We start from the raw sequence: 19,246 nt of genomic DNA, 5'->3' as shown, positions 1-19,246 counted from the left end.
ATTAAGAAAGAAAAAGAACGGAGTCAGAAGTTGTTTTTGAAATTAAAAGAGGATGAATTGTTTCGCGGAGAGCCCGGAACATGGAACATGTTGAAGTTAGCGCAGCAGTTACAGAAAAAGGAAAGCAGAATGTTGGCAGATATTCGAGATATGAAGGGAGATCAGAGCCAAGCCGGATGGCGACAGCGTCATAAACTTAAAAAGGAAGTGAAGGAATTGGAGAAAGATAGACGAGGCATTCACCAATTGGCTATTGTTGCCACTGCGCTGGGGGCGATAAAAGAGGAAGAGAGAGTGAATGAGGTGCAGGTGAATTTGAGAATTGATCCGGACATTTTGGTCTGTCCGGAACCGAGATGTAAGAGGCATTTGATCTATCAGTGCCGCATCGACATGGACAAAGCAGATAAAGATCAAAAGGAATCTGACGCTCTGGCGACTAGTTTGGGTAAACTACAGTTGGCAAAGTTGCATGGTGAGGCAAAACAAGAGAAGGTGAAACAAAAACAGATGTATCAAACTCCAGTGGGGGCTGGATGGCGCCGAGGCCAAGTGTTTCGTGGTGGATACAGAGGGCGTGGTCGTGGCGCCCCCCCTGGTCGGGGGCGGAATGGGTTTGCTCCAGGGACTTGCTTCAACTGCGGGTCCTCTGACCACTGGGCACGAGATTGTTATGGCAACCTACCACCAGGGGTGGAGCAGCAGAACCAGCAAGCAGGACCACCACACCAATGGGGACCTTTTGGTCTCCCAGCAGGGAGCTAGACTAGTGGAGCCAGGAGACTGGATGCTTGAAGGAAGTTTGATGATAAGACATTTGGTAATTGCCCAAGGTGGGGGCGAGTAGGCATGTGAACATTTCAGACACAGGAGGAGAGACAGACATCAATGGCAGTCATTTGCTGATTGAAGAGGCAGATATGCCTTTTGTTGCTGTGGCACTCAGTCCTTTTGTGTCAGAGGTGTGTCTCAGGCACACCCCCTTGATGTTACAGCAATGGAATCCAGTCTTCAGGCGTCCGCTCTCCGGGGGGTCTTCTCCATGTGGTCGAGCATGGATCGCATTGTGGAGCAATTCTTCTGCAGTGCTAGTGTAGTAAGGTACGGGATAAAATATATGTATTCAACCTAACAATAAATACAAATTAGCAGGGAATTAGAACGCAAGTTGAACACTGAAACAAGCAAAGGACACCTGAGGAACAGCAGGGCGGCGACAATCTTATTAAAATTTACATTTTTAAGCAAAGGGATTATGGTTTTGGGATAAGTTTTAAGTGAAGTATTCTATGAACATGTTGAAAGAAAATCTTTGGAAAGGGGAATATCTAGCCATTGGAGATTGGTTTACCAAATATAAAGTTGGACTAAATAGTTTTGTAGATGATTTATTAACTGATGTGTATTAAATGTGACAAAGGTGGAAGACAGATGTTTTTTTGACTGTACGACGCGAACACTGACATGACAATTTTAGAGGACATGACATCATTCCATAAATACCAGACTGCTAACATTCGCATCTATGAGCTGTTTGATGTCACAGGTGCAGTTTCGTCAGCTACGTCCAGGAGAGGAGAAACAACTTCACGGGGAGTGAATGGGAAAATCCAGAGACCCTGTTGTGGAGGCTATGTCGATAGCAGTGTGTGTCAGTCTTGACTGTTAATCAGGTGGTTCAGATTTTTTATCTTACCGGAGCCTGGGGCGCCGGCCAGAGCGCCACTTCGCGGCCGGGTTGTTTGGAAGGGCAAATGGTGCAGGATGGCGGAATAAGGAGGAGGCAGGTGGCTGCTTTAAGCAATTTATCCAACAGTTTGGCAATTAACATCCAAATTCACAACAGTGTCCATTAAAGTCCATTACAATGTGTCCTTTTGGTTTGGTTTCCTGCCGAGGAGGCCACTAGGTGAAGCGTCGAGTGGTTGGATGAGTCTTGTGTGTTTGGGTGTCCGTAGTTATGGATATATGTCAAACAGGGCTGGCAATAAGGAATATATATGGCCTGGAGATGTGTATGTGTGGTCTCTAAACAGGGAGAAATAAACCAAAATAAGCAACTACACATAGAAAGTTAAATATGCTTATCCATTTGACATCAAGCAGGTAGACAAGCCAAATAACATACGCGAGCATACAACGTAGCGCCAGCTAATGCTAACCGCATTCACTCGTTGGTAGCAGGAGGAAGTCTTAAGCTTCGCCGTCAGAAGAAAGATAAACACTGAAAGGCAACGCGACTCACCTCACATGGACGCACACTCGAGATTGGCACATTTTCAGCTCAGAGGAAAACACACGGATCAAATCACGAACGTCTATCGGCGGCACACTTTAACTTCGCCGTAACTGCTCCGACGGGTCGCACTCTCGCGCTCTCGCCCTGTCCCCCTCTCTCTCTCTCTCTCGACCGCGGCGCCGGAGCGATGAAGGGCCCCGCCTAGCTGCCCGAACACTGCCTGCATAAAATAAGGAAATATGAGTCTTTTGTACAGCCGCCCCCAAATGTATAACGTACATTTGAAACCAACAAAGGCGATACTGTCCAAACCAGTTCAAGGAGGCCGCCCATCTTCAGCCGGAAGGGCAGGCAGGATGACCAGTCGAGCAACTGGCCGGGTGTAGATGCTGTTCTTGATCTTCACATCTGCGGACCTGACGTGACCATCAGGACTGGGGTGAACTTTAATGATGCGCCCAGTAGGCCAAAGGGCCCGAGGAAGCTGGGGGTCCACCACCATGACCGCAGAGCCCTCGGCGACGTCGGCTGGAGTTGACTGCCACTTCTGTCGGGACTGGAGTCCAGGTAGGTAAAGCCGGATGAAGCGGGTCCAGAAATGATCAGCGAGCAGCTGGGCGTGCTTCCACCGGCGGCGGCTGAGTAGTTCCTCCTTGGGGTAGACGACTTGAGGTAGGGAACCGTCAGGCCGCCCCATCAGCAGACAGTTGGGCGTCACAGGATCAAGGTCACTGACGTCCGAGGGAACGTAGCCAAGGGGTTTAGAGTTGAGGATTCCTTCGACCTCGATGAGGACGGTGCGGAGGACCTCTTCTTGTAAGGGTTGCGCTCCAACGGTGGTGTATAGGGCCGTCTTAACAGAGCGAATCTCTCGCTCCCACGCACCTCCAAAGTGGGGAGAACCAGGCGGGTTGAAGTGGAAATGGATCTTAAAGGGGCTTAGAATTGTCTGGAGGGCCGGTGACATTGCTGCAAAGGCCTCATGCAGTTCTCTTTCTCCGCCTTTAAAGTTAGTCCCTTGGTCTGAGTATAGTTCGGCTGGGGTTCCTCTCCGAGCTATGAAGCGACGGAGGGCCATAAGGAAGGATTCGGTGTCAATTGCTGACAGGAGGTCTAGGTGAACTGCTCGGACTGTGAGGCATTTAAACAGGATGCCCCATCTCTTCTCGAAGCGCCGCCCCACTTTGACACTGAACGGACCAAAGCAGTCAACTCCGGTGGAGTAGAACGCCGGTTTGTGGAGACGAAGCCGGGCTGCTGGCAGGTCAGCCATTTTGGGCACAGTCGGTTTGGCTCGCCAAAGTCGGCATTCTACACAGGTTCTCTGAAAGCGACGGATGGCTTCTCTGCCTCGCAGGATCCAGTACGTGCGGCGAATCTCAGCAAAGACACGTTCTGGGCCCGCGTGTTTCAAGCGACAGTCAAAGTCCTGGATGAGAAGGCGGGTCACGGGATGTGATGGGTCAAGCACCAATGGGTGTTGGTTATCGTAGGCCAGATCCTCCGCACGTCGTAGGCGACCACCAACTCGGATGAGCTCTATCGTGTGATCGAACTCTGGAGACAGGTTAAGAAGACGACTACTGTGGGCGACAGGCTTACCTGCCTTGAGAAGGCGGAGTTCTTCAGGGAAGCTGTCTTGTTGGGCCCTCCTTAGAAGGAGTCTTTCAGCTTGGCGGTAGACCTCAGCGCTGATGCACACGTTATCTGTGGCCGCCCCATGAAGCGTCTGGGCGGTGGCTTGGACTAGATCCTTCCACGTGTTATATTGGAGCAAGTCTGTGGAGACTGGATCGGAGGCTAAACTTGTCATGCCACAGAACGTTTGCTTGCGGAGCTCAGTGGGATCTGGTGGATCGGCCGAGAGACCGATTGGATCTGTTGGCCACTGATCTGTGTTCATAAGGAGGAAGGGAGGACCTTGGCACCAACGATTGGGACGCACCAGGTCCTGCAGCGCCTTGCCACGGGTGATGTCATCCGCAGGGTTCTGCGGGGAATCAACATAGCGCCAGCGGTGCTGAGAGGTAAGTTCGTGGATCTCGGCCACACGAGTGCCGACGAAGACTTTGAAGCGGCATGATTCTGATTGCAACCAAGTCAGCACAGTGGTCGAGTCAGCCCACATGACAGTCTCACTAATCTCCAGAGTGAGTTCTTCATCCAGGAGCTTGGCAATCTGAGCTCCTGTTAGTGCGCCGCACAGCTCCAGTCTTGGCATTGAGTGCAAGCGTCTTGGGGAAACCCTGGATCGAGCCATCACAAAGGCTAAGTGGGCTGTGCCATCATCTGCCACCGTCCTGAGGTAAGCCACTGCCCCATAAGCTTGCTCAGATGCATCACAGAAGATGTGCAGCTCTCTTTTCTTGACTGGCGCATGAACTCTCTTTGGTAGGTATGGACGGGGGAAGTGCACTTCTGGCAGGAAACGCAGCTCTTCTTCCCAATTCTTCCACTGTTGAAGGAGGTCGGGAGGAAGCCGAGGGTCATCCCATTCTCTTGGCTTGTCCCACAGGTTCCTCACAAGCATCTTGGCTCGGGTGGTGAATGGCAGGATGAAGCCTAAAGGATCGTACTGGCTGGCGAGTACCTTGTAGATGTTGCGCATGGTGAGCTCACCATATTGCACTGGCCGGTGTTTGTAGCCCATCAAATCCGTGGAAAAGTGCCAACTGAGGCCAAGAGTTGACTCAGGACTGTCAGTTTTGTTATGTGTGAGCCAGAGGTCCGCGCTGTCAGACCTAGCATCTTCTGGAAGGTGGTTAATGACTCTGGGTTCGTTACTGGCCCACTGACGCAGAACAAATCCAGCAGACGACAGCAGGGATCTGAGCTTGTCCACCAGGTCTCTTGCTGCTGTGGTGGAGGCAAGACTTTGGAGGCAGTTGTCAACGTAAAAGCATCGTTCAATGGAGGTCCTTACCTCATCACCAGGCTGGCTGTGATCCCTTGCGTGGCGTTGCAGGGCAAACGCAGCACAGCAGGGGCTGCAGGTGCTGCCGAACGGGAGTACTTGCCACTCGTATACTGACACCGGGTCCTCTGGCCGCAGGTCACGCCACACAAAGCGCAGGAGGGGGCGGTCCTCGGGCAGGAGACGAACTTGGTGGAACATAGACTTGATGTCTCCACTAACAGCCACAGCGTGCTCACGAAATCTGAGGAGGACCCCTAACAGCGATGCCCCTAAGCTGGGCCCAGGTAGGAGGTAATCATTCAAGTTCTGGCCTTTATGCTGGAATGAGCAGTTGAACACCAGTCGATGTTTTCCATTGTGGCTAACGAGATGGTGGGGAATGTACCATGACTCGCCCCCTTGGTTCACGTCTGGCTGGTTGATCTTGACAACCGATCCGGTTCGGATCAACTTCTCCATCTCTGCCCGGTACACCTCAGTCTTCTCGGGGTCCTTGTGGAGTCTCCTTTCTACTCCTCTCAAGGTGGGCATGACGGCATTGATGGTTGCGTGAAGTCGTGGCATGTCTCTGCAACGCAGTAACGGAGTAGCATAGCGTAGTACACCATCGACTTCCACACGTGTGGTTTTATCCTCCAATTGGCTGATGGCCATGTTATCCTGCTTTGAGCGTGTCACTGCTTTGTCTCTTTGAAGGGGGATGATGTCTGTCCGCCACAGTCGCTCTACATGCTTTATCAAGTCGCTCACTTGAGGTGACACAGAGCCAAATAGGCACTGTTGAGGGTCGGTCGACAGGCAGATGACACTTGAGGGGCCTTGGAGTGTCCAGCCCAGCCGGGTGTGGACAGCAGCAGGACTGCCAGGAGGTCCCATGCGCACCGGCGCCGTGGGAGTGACAAGGTGTGGATGGTCGCTGCCGATGAGCAGCAGCGGTTTGACATCCTGGAAAGCCTGAAGGGGGACGCCTGACAGGTGTCGATATTTTCTCTGGAGCAATTCTATGGGATAAGTCTGGTCTGCTAAATCGATAGGACCTGCAGTGAAGGCGTTGCTGACACGATATCGAGTCCGTGGCCTAGCCCTGGGTGAAATCATGAAGGACACGCGACTGCCTTGAACGTTTTGAACATCCGGTCTGATCGTGCGTAGTGGCAGGCTTTCAGGGGGGCCTTGCAGGCCTAACTTCTGGGCGGCAATCGGCAGTAACATGGTTCTTTCTGACCCATCATCTAGCACAGCGTAGGTCTCGAGGGTGCGATTAGCATGGTGTAGGGACACAGGGACAACTTTAAGCAGGGTCCTTCCGCCCACTGTGGGCCTGCCAAGGTATAACACTCTGGTAGAACTCTCACCACCATCTTGTGGTGAAACGGCTGGAGTTGCTCCTCTTCTTTCCCCTGTGTTGATGTCATGCAAGACACGTAGGTGACGACCTTGGCAGAGCGGACAAGCCTTCTTTAGGTTGCATTGCGCCGCTCGATGGGAACGAGCACAGCGCCAACACCGTTTGTTGGACTTAATCCACTCAGTGAGCTGGTATTTGTTGAGTTGGCTGACGGCTCCACACTGGCTGAGGTGGTGTTCGAGGCTGTCACAGAAGGCGCAACGTGGTGGAGGTTTGGCTTCGGCAGGGGAAGTACTTGGTGGCGGCGCCTCCTTTGGTGTGTTATCGGAGCCATGGAGCACTGTTACGGGGCGCTGGGGTGGCCGTTTGTCAAATTTTGAGATTTTCTCCTTGTCTTTGTTCTTGGTTGGGTTTAGCTGGCCGTCTAGGTCTTGGCACCAAGACTCATACTTGAGCCATTGGGCGAGGTCGTCAAGGGTGTAGCTATTGCCGCGCCGAGCGAACATGCATCTGCGAAACTCAGCTCGCTGCTCTGGGGGTAGCTTACTAATTAAGCGGGCAACGTGAGATCCGCACTGCAGCTCCACTTCTCCATCTGGGCCAAGCGTCTTCAGCATCCCTACCAGTGCCTGGATTTGCAGGGCAAATCTTTCAAAGGCAGCATAGTCTCCTCTTCGGACATCGGGAGAGTCCATCACTGAGGCAATCTTCTTCAAGGCTAACTAGTGGGGCTGTCCAAACTTTTCATTCAGAGCCGCCATGGTGTCTGTAAAGGGAGTCTGGGAGTGGAGGTAAGCATCAGCGATTAGTTTAGCTTCCTCCAACTTGAGGTGGTTTATCAGCACTTGATACCTGAACAGTTCAGAACTGTCGGCTGGTAACAAGTTCTCCAAGGCAATCTTAAGGTGAGCAAACTCACCAGGGTCTCTGTGATTGAGATCAGGAATGGTTGGACGGGGCCCATGGTATACTACATTCACGTTTGTGCTCTGATTCGAGGGCGAGGCATAAGTTGAGGACTGCTTGGGCATATAGGCAGAAGATTGCAACGGTGGGGGACAAGGAGCTTGCATAGCGTGGCTTGGTGGGAGGTGAAGAGGCACTTCATGAGGTGTGGAGGTCAACCTCGGTGTTGATGTAGCCCCACCGGGCCATGCAGGAGGCTGACTTAGGTTAGCCTGGTGGGCGTGGGTTGAGTAATCTACTCTGGGTTGATTATGGGTAGGAGCCGATGAATTCTCGTGCTTCGGCACTTGAAGTTCTCCCATTAATCGGCTGAGGCATTCACCTGTAGGTTGATTCATGTCCTCCCAGACACACGGTGGTGGCGGTAGGGGCCAATCCTCATCCGCCTCTTCTGCTGGCTTGAGATGATGACTAGGGACTCTGTTGGATGGTTGGGGGACACATGTGGCCTGAACCAATTGCTGGATATTTGCACTGACTGCCTTTAACTCATGGAGGTCGGCCATCATGCGCTGTTGGAACTGTTGGAGCAGGTGTCGTTCCCGTTGGATTTCCTGTAACTCCATTCCGGAGACCAAGACTTCGTGGCTAGCAGGGCTCGAGGTATGGAGAGAGTTAGAGGGATCACAAACCCCCCCAGGTTCCCTGTATGTACGCATCGGTTGGGCTAGCTGTTCCTCAGGCGTGTAGGAGGCACTGTTTTGCTGGAGAACGGCATCCCGACTCAGCTGCGTACGGGAGGGGGTGGAACACTGGGAGGAAAGGGTGTCATCTCGGCCACTCCCTTGGAGGTCGTCTGCCCATACCGTTGAGATCCAAGGCCATCTAGATTGGTCTCATAGTCTTCGTAGCGGAGGGGGGTGTGCCTGTGGCGGCGGGGACGTGCACCATATGCTTCATACTGGGGAACATCCATCCTATCAGGCTCGAGTTTGATATACTATCCGGCTCGAAGGACCATCAATGTTGTGGAGGCTATGTCGATAGCAGTGTGTGTCAGTCTTGACTGTTAATCAGGTGGTTCAGATTTTTTATCTTACCGGAGCCTGGGGCGCCGGCCAGAGCGCCACTTCGCGGCCGGGTTGTTTGGAAGGGCAAATGGTGCAGGATGGCGGAATAAGGAGGAGGCAGGTGGCTGCTTTAAGCAATTTATCCAACAGTTTGGCAATTAACATCCAAATTCACAACAGTGTCCATTAAAGTCCATTACAATGTGTCCTTTTGGTTTGGTTTCCTGCCGAGAAGGCCACTAGGTGAAGCGTCGAGTGGTTGGATGAGTCTTGTGTGTTTGGGTGTCCGTAGTTATGGATATATGTCAAACAGGGCTGGCAATAAGGAATATATATGGCCTGGAGATGTGTATGTGTGGTCTCTAAACAGGGAGAAATAAACCAAAATAAGCAACTACACATAGAAAGTTAAATATGCTTATCCATTTGACATCAAGCAGGTAGACAAGCCAAATAACATACGCGAGCATACAACGTAGCGCCAGCTAATGCTAACCGCATTCACTCGTTGGTAGCAGGAGGAAGTCTTAAGCTTCGCCGTCAGAAGAAAGATAAACACTGAAAGGCAACGCGACTCACCTCACATGGACGCACACTCGAGATTGGCACATTTTCAGCTCAGAGGAAAACACACGGATCAAATCACGAACGTCTATCGGCGGCACACTTTAACTTCGCCGTAACTGCTCCGACGGGTCGCACTCTCGCGCTCTCGCCCTGTCCCCCTCTCTCTCTCTCTCTCGACCGCGGCGCCGGAGCGATGAAGGGCCCCGCCTAGCTGCCCGAACACTGCCTGCATAAAATAAGGAAATATGAGTCTTTTGTACAGACCCACAGTTGTAAATTTTGGCATACGCTGGCTAAATTAAGGCAAAATTATGGATCTGCCAGCACAAATCTCAGTGAAATCAAGGCGGACGCGCCAAGGGAGGGGTCTCTGTGTGGAATTGGAAAGTATCGTTTGGTGAATGAAAGTGTGAAAGAAAAAGTGTTTGGATGCATATGTGGTTTGAGTGAATGTTTAAGGGACGGGCCTCAGGACAGAAAATTGTTTGAGGTCACCGGCAAGCCCTTACAGTACTTAGGATGCGATGGGTGGACAGGCCTGATCACCCTGAATCCCTATTGCACTCCCAAGTATTGATTTTCAAAGTGTTATTGGAGAAAGATTGGAGTAATTAAATTCAAACATCAAGTGAATGGTTGATTGACGTTATTACACAAAATTTATGCAAAACTGAAAGTTTTGGAAGGAAGATAATTTACCCCTTCTCATTCTCACTGGCAAGTGCCACTCGTCCAGTTCTGTCCACAGGTTTGAGGTGACATGTGACCAGTGTGACCAGAAGGCCGGAGAACGCTTCAAATAGCGCCTCACCACGCCCATCCCGGAGGTTCTCCTCAACAAGGAGGGAGAAATAAGATATTCTAATTTAGGGTCCACGGTACAGATTAAGATATAGTTGTTGCTTTAGCCTGCTCATGTGCTCCACAGGAGTTATTATTATTCACATTGGATGCGCGACTAGATAACACACACCCAGTCCAGGATAGGGCAAAATTTTCTTGGATTGTTTAGACCTTTCCATATAATACAGCACCACAGCAGTGATACTTGAAATTAATGTCGAATTAGTGGCACTGTTTTTATGGAAAATTACTCACTTAACGCAAGGGTAAGTTGTTGTAGAGGAGATATTTCAGACAAAAATGACCCTGAAGTGGTCACAAGCACGTGTCTCATGTTGGATGTATGAAATTTTATTCTGATATTTTCCATTGTAACGTATTTCATTGTATTTAGGACTAAGACATTGTAAAACACTGTTTGGAAGAACTTATAGAATACCTCAAATTTAAGAACAAATGGGAAATAGTTGTTAAAGCAACTTTAGCTGACCATATGTGAGAAGTGTTAGGAAAACAAAAGACAGGCGCAAATTTAGAGTGACCAGGATCTTTCTGTCTCCCAGCAGGGGCACTAATATAGTGAAGCCAGGATACTGGGTGCTTGTATGAAGTTTGAAGATAAGACATTTGTAATTACCCAAGGGGGAAGGAGGGGTTAGTAACAGCTCTCACAGCTGTAAAGATAGCAGAAAGGTCAACATTGGTTTATTCGACACGTTGTAAAGAGGTCACACGTTGTAAAAAGGTCACGTTGGTTGAAATCTCCTACAAAGGAGACACCAGACTAAGAGGTTTATACAGAGTTACAAGCGGGACAAAATGTATTTAAGAGGAACTGTCCTCACTTGAGGCCGAGGCCAGATCTGCTGACCAGCATGATGGTCACCAGCTAAGTGGGGACACCTCAGGTGAGATTGGCCGTGCCGTGCATCAGATATTTCTGGCCCGTTGGGGTCGATGTTGCTGTGTCTTTCAGGTGGGGAAGGGGGAGACAGGCCTGGTCTATGTGGCCAGGGCGAGACATGAATGGAGTGAGACTTCCGGCAGTGACCCATCCAATAATGTCGACATTACACAGCTGTTCCAGTTGGCCGTCCACAAGGGCGTGCCCCTCCCAGTGGCAGAAATCAGGCGAAATAGTCCATCAATGAGAAATGCTACTCGGGCTAAGTAGAACACATTTTGTACATAATTTTGCACGACATCAGAAAAGGAAAATATGGGATTGGATTAAGGAGCGTGACTAAAATTGTTGTACTTGCAGGTTTAGAAGGCCAAGAGAGATAAGAAAAAAGGAGGCAGCTGCTCCTTCCACTTCTGCTGCTTCTGGGCAAGGTTCGGGTGACGCAGCGCCACAGCAGACTGGCTGCTGTCCATAGCAGGCCGGTCAACGAGGTCGGGATTGCAGTAACAGAGGTATGGGTGGTTACAGACGGGGGTTGTGAGTGGGGTGTGCACTTGCTGCGGGGTGTGGGGTCACTGGGTGATGAGCTGTCCATGCCGAGCCACTTTCTGGAATGTGCCATCCTCCGGTGCCATATCTGTCACAAAGAGCTCCACCAGCGCAGGGGGCGCCACCGTTACCCACTCCCAACGCATTTGACACAAACCCGCTCGTACCCCATTCCATGACAGGGGGCCGCGGAGCTTCAGCGTTCGAGGACTAGCAGGTCCTAGCATTCCGGGGACGGTGGATGGACAAGTTTTCGATGGTGCTGGATATTGGGGCGAGCTATGAGCTCCTTCCGCAACCCCCACTGAGCCATGTGGACTCTCAAGAGTGCCTGAGTCACTGCCATTGACTGAACGAACACTGGAATTCGAGTGGCATTCCCGGATGGGACTGAACTTGACTCTGCACATCCGTCGGAGGGAGCATATGTCGTGCTCTCTTCCTTCCCTGTGGCTAAACTGAACTGAAACATTTGAGGGCAGCTCTGAAACCTGGTTCCCATCCTCCCGCGGTGGGTATGCCCTGTTCTTGCTCTGGTCTGAGTGGTTTAGCAACCGCCACCCTTTCAATTCACCAATTGACATATCACATTGTACATGTGATCACAAACATGATTTGGTTTATCAAAAATGCACTCATCCAAATTTAGTCATGAGTGCATCTTGCGTTAGAATTATATATTTGTTATGTCTACTGGCGTTGCCTCGCACGCGTGCCTTGTCCCTGAGCAGCGGAAATGGTATGAATTGTTTACTTTCGCCGAGCCACAAATCACATTGAATATTGATGAGCGTCATCATACTAGAGGTCTAGACCCCATAGTTGTTGCACAATCGGGAGATCATATTTCAGCACCGACTACAAATTCTTTGGTTTTGGGGACATTCCTAAATTTCAAAATTTCCAGGGAAGGGTCGCTCGGAAATGGTAGTTCTGTGTGTGTCTCTGCTTGAGGTGTTGTGGACCCAGGGCCCGACTGATTTGGGGCTCGGCTCCACAGCTCCGCGATTGTTTTCACTGTCTCTACCCCCTCCCCCAGTTGACAGAATCAGTGTGGGCACAGCCTGTAGGTGGATTGAGCCAATCATGAGACAATAGGAGGTGAAGACTGCAGCGGTCTTGGAGCTGTCTATGTCTTGTAGAGCACCTTTTCTTCCCATAAAAAAAAAAAAAAAAAAAAAAAAAAAAAGAAAAAAGAAAAAAATAGAGGTTTAATTCGGTATCTGCGTTATTATAGTTTTGGGATTTTTTATTTTTTTATTTTAAGCATTTCATTTGTGTTGCTTTAAAATTTGTCAATTAACAGTCAAAATTGGAGCGTTAGCTCGAGGCTTAATTTGAAATCTCGGAACACAGTTAGATATTTGAACTCAGTGAACTCAGCATCACTGGAGTCGGACATCACTCCGTACATCAACCTCCGGGTGCTTTCCCGGAGGTGGACTCAATATCGCGGGTAAGGACAGTTTAGTGTTCTGGCTAGAACCTCACACGCCATCCATTTGGGTACTACAGAACAACAGTGGTACCATAACTCACAGTTGCGCCCGGCCCCGGTAGTTGCGCCCGGCCCCAGTATTTGTGCCCGCCAAGGTTGAGCTTAGAGGTTGAGCCCGGACGGGCAGGTCAAGAGAGGGAATGTGTAGATGGCATGAATTGGATCAAAGTCAGACACTTTCGAGTCTGAACAAAGACGAGGACGATGCAAATGTTTGACTATTTTGCTGGATGGCGTGTGCTTTGTGTGGACGATGTTGGCGTTTGAACATAGGATGCGGGATGACAGAAGTGATGGAGCGAAAGGAGCATGTAATGGAATGGTATGGTATGGAGCAGAGCGAGATGATGGTAAGACGCTGACACAGACACAACAACTACTGCTAAATCTGAAATGTAAACAACCGACACAGGTGAACACTTGGGTGACAATTTTAATTGGACACACCCATGGAATGATGTGGGAATAAAAAAGAAAGAGCCTATTTTTGACACCCAAGTTGCAAAACAAAAGTTCACCTGCCTAAAAGTTAAATGGGACTGGTCCTGGGATTGGAGATCTCCAGGAGTCATGGTGTAATGAAAATGTGTCTTTGCCAGTAGGAATCCCTCTCGCTCGTGATGATGTTTGGCTGTGGTGTGGAGAGAAAGTGCTGTACGATAGGCTTCCCACCAATGCCTCAGGTAAGTGCGCCCTGGTAACGCTGATCATGCCAGTTAGTGTGACAGCCTTAGATATGGCCAAAACGGAATGGGAAGGTGTTGGACAATGGGGAAGAATCCCCTTCCTTAACAGGAAGAGAAGGGACATGCAAGAATGGTTGAATGCAGGAGATCCCACGTATATAGATGCAATTGGAGTTCCAAGAGGGATCCCTGACGAGTATAAATTGGTGGATCAAATTGCAGCAGGATGGGAGAGTCTTTTCCTGTTCGTTACAGTAAACAAAAATGTGGACCGGATTAATTATGTCCACTATAATGTCCAACGATTGGCGAATTTTACCACCTCAGCACTCCAGGCAGTGCATGAGCAATTGGCTGCCACGTCTCTTATGGCATTCCAGAACAGAATAAGCTTAGATATGGTGTTAGCCGAAAGAGGAGGGGTGTGTGGTATTTTTGGGGATCAGTGTTGTACTCTGATTCCCAACAATACATCTCCTGACGGTCGCCTTACCAAGGCATTGGAGGGTCTGCGCACGCTAAGTAACAAAATGAAGGAGCACTCAGGTGTGGACACCAGTTGGTATTCTGACTGGTTAAACATCTTTGGTAAATATAAAAGCCTGATTGCATCAGTACTGATTTCTATCGCTGTGTTTGCCGCTATTATGGTGTTATGCGGATGTTGCTGTATTCCATGTACCAGATCATTAACTGTTAAGACAATAGAACGCACGTTGGGGCCACTCCCTCCGGGTGGTCAGTACATGATGATCCCTCAAAAGGACCCCCAGGAGGCGGAGGTAGCCGTGGCCCTCCGGGAGTCCAGGATGTGAGTATGGAAAGATGGCCTCGGGGACCTGAGGCCATAAGGAGGGAATGAAATTTTCTACTAATTTTCTACTGGAATTAACTTTTCAACTAATTTTCTATTGGAATGACATTTTTGTACTAATTTTCACTAATTGTCTACTGGAATGAAATTTTCTACTGATTCTTATTCTTTTACTAATTGTTTGATGTGTTTTAGTTTTATGGCAAATGATGTCGAGCTCGTGTGCAGCAATGAAATAAGGTGTTCAAGTGATGACCTCAGATGTCTGAGGTCATGAGAGGGATTAAAGGATAATGTAAATGGAAGTCAATTTAAAAACTGAACAAAGAGTAGACTGCTAGGAGCCACTTTTGTGATCCTGGCATGGAAGTCCATTGTTTCAGAGGGGTCTCGTTCACACCTCCTGTGGTGCAGCTGTGATCTAATCTTCCTGCATTCCTCTCCTGAGTGTCTGGTCATTAGCATGGTCTAAACTTCGGTTACACTTAAAGGATTTCATACTTTTGACTATTAAAGGAATATAAGAGTTTGAGCTTAACATAGTTCATTAGATGTTGGTGCATCCAATGTATGAAAATGTGATATTGTAAAATGCTGAGAGTGTGACTGGTGGCGCGAGGCTGGTTGCGGGGGTTGTGCATGAATGGAATGTTTTAGAAGCAGATGGTGCTGAGCGAGACGAGATGACTCCGGGAGCATTGGCTGAAGGAGCGGCCATCGGGGGATCGCACGCAGGAGGAGCCACGGGATTCGGCGGGAGGAGAAAGACCAATGAGAGCGAGCTAAAGTTAACTGCAATACACATAGCCAATAGAATCATGCCAGGATGCCTTTGTCTGTGCCATTTGCATGTTGTATAGTATGAATCAGTACTGGGCAACTCGGAGGTAGAACACATTCGCTGGTGGCATGAGAGGTGTAGAGTTGTATTGAGAGGGACTCGAGATCCAGGTGCCATGTAGAAATCTGTGTATTGGGAATAAATCCATTCGTGCGTGAAAATGCCGGCTTCCTGATACCTTTCTATTGCAGAACGAGCGCGCATATTGTTGGATGAGTGAGAGTTGGTTAAGGTCGCAAATTGGAGTCAGATTACTAATTCGAGTTTACATTGGTTTAAAATTAAATTCTAACATTGATATAAAGATAAATTCCAACAATATATATATATATAATTTTTGGGGGACGAAGAAATATATTTCAGAAATACGTGATTAAAGCGTGACATCATCAGAAGGCGCGAGGGCCACCGAAAAACCCTTTTTTATCTCATCTTTTGGCGGATCATATCAAATATAACGAACTAAATGGTATCAACATTTTAGGCTCAGAGCTGACTATCACTCAGTTAGCAGACACGGAGAGGACATGCAAACTCCACACAAGATGGCCGGAGCCGGGATCGAACCCGATCAGCTCCGGCCATCTTGTGTGCAGTTTGCATGTCCTCCCCGTGCCTGCGTGGGTTTCCTCCGGGTACTCCGGTTTCCTCCCACATTCGAAAAACATGCATGGCATGCCGATTGAACACTCTAAATTGCCCCTAGGTATGAGTGTGAGCGCGGATGGTTGTTCGTCTCTGTGTGCCCTGCAATTGGCTGGCAACCAGTTCAGGGTGTCCCCGCCTACTGCCCGAAGATAGCTGGGAAAGGCTCCAGCACTACCCCCACCACCCCCACCCCCGCGACCCTAGTGAGGAGAAGCGGTTCAGAAGATGGATGGATATATATATATATATATATATATATATATATATACAAGTGGTGTCAGAAAAACGTGTTTAATCCAACACCCCTCTTTAACAGCGTCAATATTTTTAACGAGCGATTACGACTCATCTTGGCCTAATAAACAAAGTAGTCCTATGACGTAGCACTGACGCTTGCGAGACCGGAAAAAAAACATCAAGCATGCGAAATTTAGGACACGCCTGCATGGGCTTGCTGTGGGGATTTTTCGCCGGTTTATAGAACTAAAAGCATCATGGCGATTGGTAAAAATGACGCAAATTCAATTCTGATCGGCAATTTTTTTTTTAACTTACCTCATGGTGTCATTGATAAGAGCAAAGTCATTTGTGTGTATTGCCATCGTGAACTGAACTCCTATCGCAGCACGTCCAGTTTAAAATACCATTTGATTGTCAAGTACACCGCTGATGCCAATTCTCCAGCCCCTTTTCAAACCCAGGCATCCATGGATAATTTGAAACTGAAACCGATGGATGGATCAACTAAATTGAGACTCACCAAAGCCATCGCGAAGTCGGTGGCCACTGCGTGTAAGCATCGTGGAGGACGAAGGTCTGGCTGAAATACTTCGCATTGCGTCTATAGATATCTTCATTGTAACCCTCATTCAAGATTTGCAGGAAGGCGGAAGCGGTCGCGCTCGCGCTCATCGTCAGGAGAACGTGATGATGTGACCTCATTATGTGCTTGTGATGACCCCCAGTGGTCTTCATCACCCTGTGATAACTTCAGCTGCTGTTTGGAGGCTCCGCCCCTTTGTTGTCCTCACTCTCACCCTTGTTTTCATCTTCAGTCTTTATAGGGACACAATTCAGTGGTGACTTGTTGATCTCCTCCTCCTCCTTTTTTATGTGAGTCAAGTCTGGCTCCTCTTTCACAGAACAGAGATAGTAGGATAGTAGGACACAAAAAGACAAAACACACATTTGGTTTGGTCAAGTCAAACCTCAGGCGGTGACTTAATTGTTTCTACACTGCTACCTTGACTTGTGCCTGCCTCACGCAGAGCAATGCGTGCCACCCGGATTTGGACCGGTCCATGGGGTAGGGGGGAATTTCACCAAATTAAACCTCCCTTTCATAGCAGCACGGCAGTGATAATCGAGCATTTAAATACATAAACACCCAAAAAAGGCCAAAAAATGGACAAAGCTGCATAAGGGTGATTTTATTTTATTTTTTTACATATGCTTTAGGAATGTTTGTATTTGAGAACGCTGTTTTTTTTGTGTCCACTGTGTGAAGGTTCATTTGTTCTGACATACCTTATGATCCTAGGATCTGGTTTTTAGGAGATGTTGATATGATTCATGTGGATTGTCACAAATATAATTTGTTAGCCAGCACTGCTGGGAAAAAAATAGTACTCGTCAATTGGAAGTGTGAGAAGTCACCATCTTAGAGTCACAGGTTGAATGAACTTTCTTCTTATTGTACGGGAGAAAATATTTTGTTTGGAGTTCGCAGGAAGCCCACAATCTTTGGAAAAATCTGGGGAAATTTCCTTTACATTATGCCAACGTTGTCTCCTACCAGCATTTCTGTACTTGACAGGGGTTGTTCAAATATTTTTTGTTTAGCGGTAATGTAGCATAATATTTATTTATTTATATTTTTCATCTTGACCCTTAGTTGGATTTTTATACTTGCAAAAAAGATGTTTGATTGGTTTGTGTGTATGCTGTTTTGATGTTAATAAAAGCTAAATAAAAAAAAGGTAAAAACCTTGAACGCATTTTCCTCTAACAAATGGATGTGTTGATGCATATAGTTAACGATAGAAAGTTGTTCTTTACAAGCAACCAAACCTTGACCCAGAGAGTCTCAACAACTATAGCCCGGTTTCAAATCTTCCGTTTATTGCAAAAATTCTTGAAAAGGTCATAGCGCAACAACTTAATGAATATATGACTGTTAATAATCAATTTGAACCTTTCCAATCGGGTTTTAGAGCCGACCACTCTACTGAGACGGCCCTTGCTAAAGTTACAAATGATCTTCTCATAGCTATGGACGCCGACACCTCATCAAAATGACTCTTACTCGATCTTAGTGCCGCTTTTGATACCGTTGATCATAACATATTATTAAAACGCCTTGAAACGTGTGTTGGCATTTCAGGTTCAGCACTTTCTTGGTTTAATTCGTATCTGTCGGAGAGGACGCACCGTGAAATTCATGGCAATACGACTTCGGATCTTTGTAAGATCACATGTGGAGTTCCGCAGGACTTGGACCTCTATTGTTTAGCATCTATATGCTACCGCTTGGTGATATTATACGGAAATATAACATTAGTTTTCACTGTTATGCTGATGATACGCAATTATACATGCCATTGGATATAACGAATCCGCGCGACTGCTATAAATTAGAGGCGTGCCTTGCCGAAATTAAACAATGGATGTCTTTCAATTTTTTGCGTCTTAACTCAGATAAAACCGAGATGCTCATCATTGGACCAGCGCGTCATCGGTACCTTTTCAAAGACACCACTCTGAATATCGATAAATGTAATATTGCCCAAAAGGATTCAACAAAAAATCTCGGTGTTATATTTGACGCAACTATGTCATTTCAAATGCACATTAAAAATATTACTCGAACTGCGTTTTTTCATCTGCGTAACATTGCTAAAATTCGCCCAATTCTATCAACGTGTGATGCGGAAATCTTAATCCATGCGTTTGTTACGTCTCGCCTCGACTATTGTAACGTTTTGCTCTCGGGTGACCCCATGTCTAGTATTAAAAGTCTGCAGTTAGTTCAAAATGCAGCAGCTAGACTCTTAACTAAGACGAGAAAGTTTGATCATATTACCCCGATACTTGCCAATTTGCATTGGCTTCCGGTCCACTTGAGATGTGATTTTAAAGTTCTGCTACTTACTTTTAAAATATTGCACGGCTTAGCACCTTCTTATCTCGTTGACCTCGTGGTACCATATGTTCCGTCCCGAAACCTTCGCTCACAAAATGCTGGTCTTTTAGTGATCCCGCGAGCCAAAAAGAAGTCCGCAGGTTCTAGAGCGTTCTCTATTCGGGCACCAATGCTTTGGAATGCACTACCCTCAGATATTAGAGGCGCCACCTCAGTAGAAATGTTCAAAACACTATTAAAGACGCATTTATACTCTTGTGCATTTAGCTGAAAT

This window comes from Idiotropiscis lumnitzeri, chromosome 2, assembly GCF_059441095.1.
Source record: "Idiotropiscis lumnitzeri isolate Australia: NSW breed Sydney's pygmy pipehorse chromosome 2, RoL_Ilum_1.0, whole genome shotgun sequence".
In the NCBI taxonomy this organism is placed as follows: Eukaryota; Metazoa; Chordata; class Actinopteri; order Syngnathiformes; family Syngnathidae; genus Idiotropiscis; species Idiotropiscis lumnitzeri.
Note: the sequence above shows the minus strand (reverse complement) of the source record.